The sequence below is a fragment of the Mustela nivalis genome (genome assembly GCF_964662115.1).
Source record: "Mustela nivalis genome assembly, chromosome: 17".
NCBI classification, from domain to species: Eukaryota; Metazoa; Chordata; class Mammalia; order Carnivora; family Mustelidae; genus Mustela; species Mustela nivalis.
Window position 1 is genome coordinate 58,061,022 of NC_139036.1, and position 8,073 is coordinate 58,069,094.

Genomic DNA, 8,073 nt, shown 5'->3' on the forward strand with positions numbered 1-8,073 from the left:
CTCTGAAGGACGAGCCGGAGTTCTCTGGAAGGCCAGGGTGCCGCACGGGCCAAGGCCCAGCGAGCTAGCAAACGTGGCCAGTGTTGGCACCGGAGGAGGGCCATTGTAACCCCAACAGCAAGGGGAATGGTGTGGGGTGAAGCCGAAAACTGGGGAGGGGCCGGACCACGCAGGGCCTGTGGCTCACTGCAGCATTTTATTTATTTTTTTTATTTTTATTTTTTTTTAAAGATTTTATTTATTTATTTGACAGACAGAGATTACAGGCAGGCAGAGAGAGAGGGAGAGGAGGAAGCAGGCTCCCTGCAGAGCAGAGAGCCCGATGCGGGGCTCGATCCCAGGACCCTGAGATCATGACCTGAGCCGAAGGCAGCGGCTTAATCCACCGAGCCACCCAGGCGCCCCTCACAGGAGCATTTTAGTCTTTCCTAGTTACACGGGGGCCATTCTGGGTCGTAAACGTTTCTGATTTTCAAGAGGATGAGGCGCTAACGTCTGTAATCTCACGAGAACGCTAGGTACAAAACAGTGCCGTCCAGTGGAGCTTCTGCAGTGTTGGAAATGGTTGAGGTCTGCCCTGTCCCCTAAGGCAGCCACAAGCCACGTGTGGCTGTCGGACACTTGGCAGGGTGGCGGGTGCTGCCGAGGGACTAGGGTTTTCATTTTAGTTTAAATGTATGTAACCCCGTGTGGCCAGTGGCCATGGTGTTAGAGAACACAGGTCTAGCGGGTATCGGAGACGCAGGAGCCCCTTTATTGGAATCCAGACGCACAGAGACTCCCATCTCCTGCACCTCGTGCCCTCCCGGGTAAAGGCGGAGAGCTTCTGCCTTTCAGAGAGCCCTCCCGTCTTCTGGCGAGCTCACACCTACCAGTGCCTTTGTGCTCTTGGCTGGAAGGCGGTGTGCTCTTCGCGAAGTGACTCCATCCCTTGGCCTCCTGGGTGGTCCTGAGCACACGGATGGAGGAGTGCCTGCAGTGGCCCGGGCATGCTGTCTGTGACCCGGGGCAGGGAGAGGGGGCTTAGAATCTAGAGAGGTGGGCATGGTAAGTGCTGTGGAGCCACAGGAAGGGACATAGCCAATAGGACATAATGGCATGTGACCCCGTGGGGACATAAAGGCTGTTACCTGCTGATGACATGTGGCAAAGGGCAGGAGGGGTGGACGTGCCTGAGTATGTGGGCAGCTTGTGAGTCGAGGCCAATCTGGGGAAGCATGTGGCTGTGGGCAGGGAAGAGAATGTAGGAACGCAGAGGCTGGGGTGGGGTTTCAGGGCGTTGTCAGAGCCCAACTTCATTGTGGCTTCCATGCAGGCAGGTGTCTGAGGCAGGATGATCGCGGGGTGGGGGGGTAGGAAATCCCTGTGGTTGCCTCCACTGACCTACCGAGGAGGTGGCCAGCCCTGCATGGAGCCCGCAGACCTGGAAGGAGGAGGGGCCGGTAGAGGTGGGGTCACTGCAGGGCATCTTCCGCGGTGTATTCTGGGTGGTAAGATGGGGGGGGTGTTCTGTGGTGCTAACAGCCTACGAAGGTAGAATGAAAACTGACAGAGTGTACTTTCTTTGCAGGTGAGTTCACGGGAAGATCTGTGTGCGGGGTGAATGGTTTCTTTCCTGCCTGCTTCCATGTACCTGAAGTGTAATTGTTGGGGGCTTGAACTTTCCAGCTTTCTTGGGTTTCATTTAACTCAGCCATGTAGCTTCTGAGTGCCGACCTGCTGAAGACCCTGTTTTGTATGGATACAAATAAAAGGGGTCCGTCCCCAAGGAGACTTTCTCGTGCACTCTATGGTCTTGGCCCCCACCGACCTTGCCCGCAGTGTGTCACCTCTGCTGCTGAGATGCACAGTCGGCAGCACGGTTCCCAGCTGAGGAGACTGAGCTGTTCGCGCTTCTCTGTAGGAAGTGTGGGCGCTGGGGGCACTGCTCATCCTGGAGGAGCTTGGGCTGTCTGGGGGGGGGGGGCACATGGAGGGAGGTGACCTCTGTCTCCGTGGTCTAGGAGGAAGGGGTGGCCAGCGTAGTTTAGGGTCGTGTTCACCTTGTGCAGACTTCACTTGGATAGAGGTTTCCAGAAAGTGGCTGCTGGCCTCAGAACTGGTCGCCGGTCGCTGCTGGGCGCTGCCCACCTCTGCTTCCTCAGCTGGGTCTCGAGCCCCATGCGGGCGCCGTCTTCCCCGGAGGATTCTCCCGGCCTTCCTCTCTGAATGCTCACCACGCGTCGATGTGAGGAAAGGAAAAGCCTTTCCTCCGTTTCCTGCTGTCTTTACGCGACAGGGTACGACCTGCACGGGTTTTCTGTAGTCTGGGAAGGTTATCCTGACCTTTAGGCCTAGTGCCACACCCAGAGTTCCTGCCTGTCGACCTTGCTGGTGTCTGTTCTTGCCGCAGCATCCCCTGGCCCAACCCTCTTCTGGTCCGGCTCAACTCCGGGAGGGGCTGCCCCACGAGTGCCTGCAGAGCCAAGAAGGTAACATCAGACCTTGCCAGGGAAGCCGTTGGTGGGCTTTGTCACAGACCCCTAGTCTGAGAGCCCCCGGGGGACGGCAGCTGGCCTGTCAGCCCTGAGGGGCAGAAGTACCTGCTGGGCGTTAGCAGGCCTTTCCCATCCTGGCTCCGCCCCCGGCCCACTGTGTCCCCTTAGGCCAGTCGCTTCCCTGTTTCTTAGTAAAATGGGGACCACGGGACGGTGACTCCCAAAGGTGGGCACCTGTGAGGAGTCAGCAAGTCGTGTGACGTGCTCAGGAGCACGGCAGACCGACAGACTGGCTGTTGCCCACTCTCAAATTTTCAGGGCGTTTCATGGTGTTTCCGGCCGCGAGCTTCCAGAGCGCTGGTATGCAGTGGGTCCCAGCAGCCAAGATGCCGTCTGTCGCAGGAGGGTCCCTGGGAGCTAGGGCGGGTTTGCTACAGCCTCTTGGCTTTTTCACCCGGTCCGTGTTCACGATTGGGCCACTCACGAGAGCACATAACTCCAGGGCGGGCCCTGCCCTCCTCTGCATGCTGGACCTTAGAGGAAGCGTGATAATTGCCCAAATTAACATTGTGTTGGGATACGTGAACTGGGGGAAATCATACGTATTGGTATTTCTGGAAAAAACAGGTTGGATCCGGGTCACTGCCTTGTTCCTGGGTGTCTCTGGAATGTGAGCGTCCACTGGGGCACAGCGGCCGTGGACGGGGCCTCGTGGCCTCGGTGTGTCGTGGAGCAGCGGCGGGGCTCTGTCTGTAGACTGACTCAGTGAGGTTCTTCAACCTTTGGTCCGAGAGATGAATCAGAAGCGTTCGCTGCCCGCCCCTCACACCCCCCGCAGGAACATCGTGTTTCTAGCACGGAAAATGAAGGCACGGGAGTGCTTCATGTCGGTGGGGTCAGCTGTGGTGTACAGGGGCCTCTCGTTCTCGTTTGGTGTTGGCGACAACAGAGGAGGGTGCCCGCCTGTCCCCGGTGCGTCCATGTGGCTCGGTCTGAGACCTCTAGGGCAGGAGAGCCTGGGGAGAACAGAAGGACGAAGAGAGCCGCCGATTCCGAGGGATGTGGGCTGAGATCCTGCAGTCTTCCCCGCAGCCCCTCCCCTCCTCACCCCTCCAGATGCTTCCCCAGTGTGGGTGCTTCACACCGAACCTCTGCCCCTTTCCTCTGGGGCCGCACCCCAAGACAACAGCCTCCATCCATCCTGCACCTTGGTGCGGTGCGCGCGGCTCTGTCGGTGATGGGAGGGAAGCCCGAATCCACCGGAGGGGCTCGGATTGCATTTGGCTGAGGCCCTACCTGAGAATATTCCCCAGCTGTCTCCTGCTCGGTCACTCGGTTCCAGCTGGCCTGGGCGCGGCGATGGTGTACTTGCTTCCCCCACAGAACACGTAGCTAAAATAGGCTGCCCATATGACACGGACAGGCTTCAGCGTTTCCGGGTTTTGTTCCTCTGGTTTATGTAAGAGGGTTGAGGCCGGCAGGAGTCCAGTCTTTTCAAAGAACTGGGCCTTTTAATAATAGCAGTGGATAATGAAATGCACAGTCCCTAAGAAGCAATGTTTTTTGATGTTAAAACATGGAACACAAAAGGCCTGTTGCAGAAAAGGGACTAAGAAAACAGTTACCCCGCTGCACAGTTTTGAACTTCTCTCTTTGTCCACTAGAGGACGCAGTTCTGATGTGCCACCGTGTTCGCTTTTGTAACTTGGTCCACTTTTAGTTTTTTAATTTCGCCAAGCCCTTATTTCACCAGAAATTCAGATTGAACCAGAAGTTCAATCTGCAGGGTTGGGCTCCTTGTTAGGACTCTGCCAAGAGGTCCCCACTGCACACAGCTCCTGGGAAGCATTCGTCATGTCGCAGACGAGCCAAGCCCCCGCCCAGGCACGGGCCATGCACTTGGGGAGAAGCAGGAGAGCATGTCCTAACGCAACCTTCCGTCCACACTCCCTCCGGGCGACCAGTTCTAGTCAGCGTGAGAGATCTTTCTTGGTAAGGACTTGGGTGCAATGTATACCAGTCCAATGTATACCAGACGGCATGGTAAGGGTTTAGAAGCGCCTCTCGGGAGGACGTCACTTGTACTTGCCCTTGAAAGGTACACGGCAACACGGAACCAGATCTGTGCAGAGCCCCTGTGGTTCAGGCTGCCGATCCTCGTCTGCTCGAAAGGTGCTGTTGGATTGGAAAAAGTTACGATCTCAAAGTGTCTTTTTAGGTGAAGTACTAAATGTCCCCGGGTCTGGGAACCTCGTTGACTGCTCTCTGATGCATTCAACGTGCTTAACTGAGCACCGACCCCTGGTGAGTTAGGCTGGGCTGGGGAGCCAGGCACGGGCAACTCCGCCACCCTCCGAGAGGTCACCCTCCGAGAGGTCACGAGGGAAGGGGAGAGGCGTGGGATGGGCTCTGGAGGAAAGGAAGACGGGGCCAGCATGCAGCCGGCTGTGGAGTTGCCGCTTCAGATCAGGTTGCTCGGGGAAGGGCCCGCATCCTAAAGGAAGAGAGGAAGTCACGCCAAGTCTGGCAGCGCGTCCCGGCAGGGGGAGCGGGCAAAGCGGGTGACCAAGGCGGCTTTCTAGGGAGGGTTGGAGGTGGCTGGGTGTCTGGTCTTGCAGGGCCTCGTAGCAAAGTCTCACTTTTACTCCCAGATAGGAGTCAGTAGCTCACAGTTTTCTCTCCTCTTTTAGGGACCATTTTCCCCTGCTGTCCGAGTATTGGCCTTCGAAGTCTTTCCTGTTCTTGGGCTAACAGACTGGCCCAGTGCGGGGACCCGTGATCGATGCAGAGGGAGTGTGCAGCTGTGGGAGGCGCCCTCTCACCTCTGTTGAACCGTAACCATGTTGTTCCTCAGGGAACTAACCTGGACTTGGGAAGAGACATTTGGATAGAAGTTCCTGGGACAGCCTGTTGCCTTTCCTCTTGTAGATGAAGCCAGAGACCGCCCGGACGTCCTGTCTCACCCACTGTCTGTTCTCTGGCCTCTTCCACTTCTAGAAACCACGTACTTCTTGTTTTTTGTATTTTTTTTTTTTCCAACAAAGAGTAGATCTGTGTCATTTAAATTACTACCAAGAAGACAACAAAGTATACTCTCCTCTAACCTTCACAGGGCAGGGGTCTGTTTTGGTTTTACGTGGTTACACATAATGACTGTGTTTAAAAGCGATTCTTCGTTCCAATATTTTTTTCAGATCAATTATGCAACTGCAGCAGAAAACCAGTTCTTTTCTTGCAAGTGTAATTAAAAATGGAGCCAAGCGAGTCAGGGGAAGGTCACGTGTCTCAGGCTTGGCAGCTGTGCCATCGTGTCCCGGTTATGCAACACTGTTTTCGACCTGCGGCCCCGTCAGCAAAACCTTCAGATGACCGTATGGAATTAAAATAAGACTTTAACTTTCTTTGAACAACATGTTCTTTGTTAAAACCAGACTTGGGCTTTTAATACTGACTTCCACTAGAGGCTCCGTATTCCATGCCCTGGGCTGTCCCCGTGGAACGCATTTCTTAAAGTCAAACTCCCCACTTTCGTGCCCCTTTGAAACCTTGACTTGGTTGTCATCCGTCACGAAGACTTGTGGGCAAAGCGTCCCCAAATCCCCATCACTCCTGTGCCGTCTCTGTTCCAAATTGCCACACCCCTTTGAAAGTTAATGGAGGAGATAAAAAATCGTAGGAAGTCTAAATGAGGGCGCCTTTGGCTCAGGTCATGATCCTGGTATCGAGTCCTGCATCGGGCTCTCTGCTCTGCGGAGACCCTGGTTCTCCCTCTCTGCCTGCCTCTCTGCCTACTTGTGATCTCTGTCAAATAAATAAATAAAATCTCTAAAAAAAAAAAGAAGTCTAAATGAAATAGAGGGGTTCCTTCCTCCGTTTGCTTTAACATACACGTAAGCACTGCTTGGTGTTTGTTTTCATTTTTAATTTTTTTCCTAAAGTAACTACACAAGTTCTTTTGTTTTGAGAGAGGTGGGGGAGGGGCAGGGAGCGAAGCTAAGCGGCTCCACGACCAGCCTGGAGCCCGGCGCCGGGCTTGATCTCACAACCCCGAGGTCATGAGGAACCAAAATCAGGAGTCGGATGCTTAGCCGACTGCACCACCCGGGTGCCCCCACAATGCACGAGTTTGAAAGCTCAGGGTTAAACCGCTGGCCCCAACAGCGGCTCCCTGCCCCGCTCCTGCGGGCCTGCTCTCGACAGCCTTTCCCCTCGCTCTGTCTTCCAGGCGCGCTCGACTCCCGCTTCCCACCATCGTGTTTGTGCTGCTGCTTTTGGCTCATCGTCTTAAGTCTCGTCTGTCCACTTCCATTCTGGGGGACTCAGGCCACGTGCTCACAGACCCCCTCTGTTTCCCCTTCCTCCAGTACAGTCATCCTGTGCGAATTCTGTTCGGCTCCGCATTGGGTTGTCTTGCAGGAAACGATGCTTCCCGTCCTCCCGGCTTCGCCCTGCGAGACCCTCTTCGTCTCCTTCTTGTTCTCCCCTCGTTCCTGCTGTTTCTCTGGCTGAGCATTCTTTGGTCACCAGCTCTTGTCCCCACGGGCCGGGCCCCGGAGCTTCTCGGCCTGACTTTACACAAGGGCAACCACATGGCGTCATGTGTCCATTCTGCTTGTCCTTAGATGTGTGAAAGAAGACTTCAGACAGTGTCGTTAGGAGAATGTTGTTGAGTTTTGTTAAAATCACCTGCGTGAGGGGAGAAGTCAATTCAGAAGTTCAGTTTTAGTTAGGAGTTTTATATTTTACAGGAAAATATGAAGGTTGGATTATTGTCAGGGCAAGGAGAAAAAGAATCCTGGCTGAAGGTCTGACAGTGAGCTGGGTGGGTAGGTAACTGGTTTCCCAGGAAATTCCTTAAAAATTATGTCAAAGGATGCCAATTTCCCCAGAATTTTAATCAGGCAGAAAAAGGCTCTGTCCCAAGACAAGTTTAGGCCAATTTTTTTTTTTTTTTAAGATTTGATTTATTTGACAGAGAGGCAGGCAGAGAGAGAGAGGGGAGAAAGCAGGCTCCCTGCTGAGCAGAGAGATCATGACCTGAGCTGAAGGCAGAGGCTTTAACTCACTGAGCCACCCAGGCACCCCCAATTTTTTTTAAAGAGTATATTCTTTAGGGTGCCTGGGTGGCTCAGTGGGTTAAAGCTTCTGCCTGCGGCTCGGGCTGTGGTCCCAGGGTCCTGGGATCGAGCCCCGTGTAGGACTCTCTGCTCAGCAGGGAGCCTGCTTCCCCTCCACCCCTCCTGCCTGCCTCTCTGCCTACTTGTGATCTCTGTCAAATAAATAAATAAATCTTTAAAAAAATATTTTATCCATTTATTTGACAGAGAGACAGCAAGAGCCGGAACACGAATGGGGGAGTGGGAGGGGCAGAGGGAGAAGCAGACTCGCTGTTGAGCAGGGAGCTCGATGCGGGGCTGGATCCCAGGACCCCATGATTATGACTTGAGCCAAAGGCAGACATTTAACAACACCACCAGGTGCCCACCAAACTTTTTTCTTTAAGATTTTATTTATTTATTTGACAGAGAGCACAAGTAGGCAGAGCAGCAGACAGAGTTCGGAGAAGCAGGCTCTACACTGAGCAAGGAGCCCTGCG

General features: G+C 54.4%; 2 long non-coding RNA genes across 4 annotated transcripts; both read left to right on the plus strand.

The window, feature by feature from the left end:
• The first annotated feature begins 231 nt into the window (after positions 1–231).
• Positions 232–1,773, plus strand: LOC309850859. The gene is made up of 2 exons (XR_014304473.1): positions 232–518; positions 1,571–1,773. It is a non-coding gene; the product is annotated as an uncharacterized lncRNA (long non-coding RNA).
• A 2,414-nt stretch (positions 1,774–4,187) lies between these two features.
• LOC309850864 lies at positions 4,188–5,909 on the plus strand. Of its 3 annotated transcripts, none has more exons than XR_014304479.1 (3): positions 4,188–4,469; positions 5,168–5,481; positions 5,672–5,909. It is a non-coding gene; the product is annotated as an uncharacterized lncRNA (long non-coding RNA). The 3 variants fall into 3 exon arrangements; XR_014304480.1 differs by lacking the exon at positions 4,188–4,469 and adding an exon at positions 4,662–5,038; XR_014304481.1 differs by lacking the exon at positions 4,188–4,469 and adding an exon at positions 4,662–4,947.
• Positions 5,910–8,073: the final 2,164 nt, after the last annotated feature.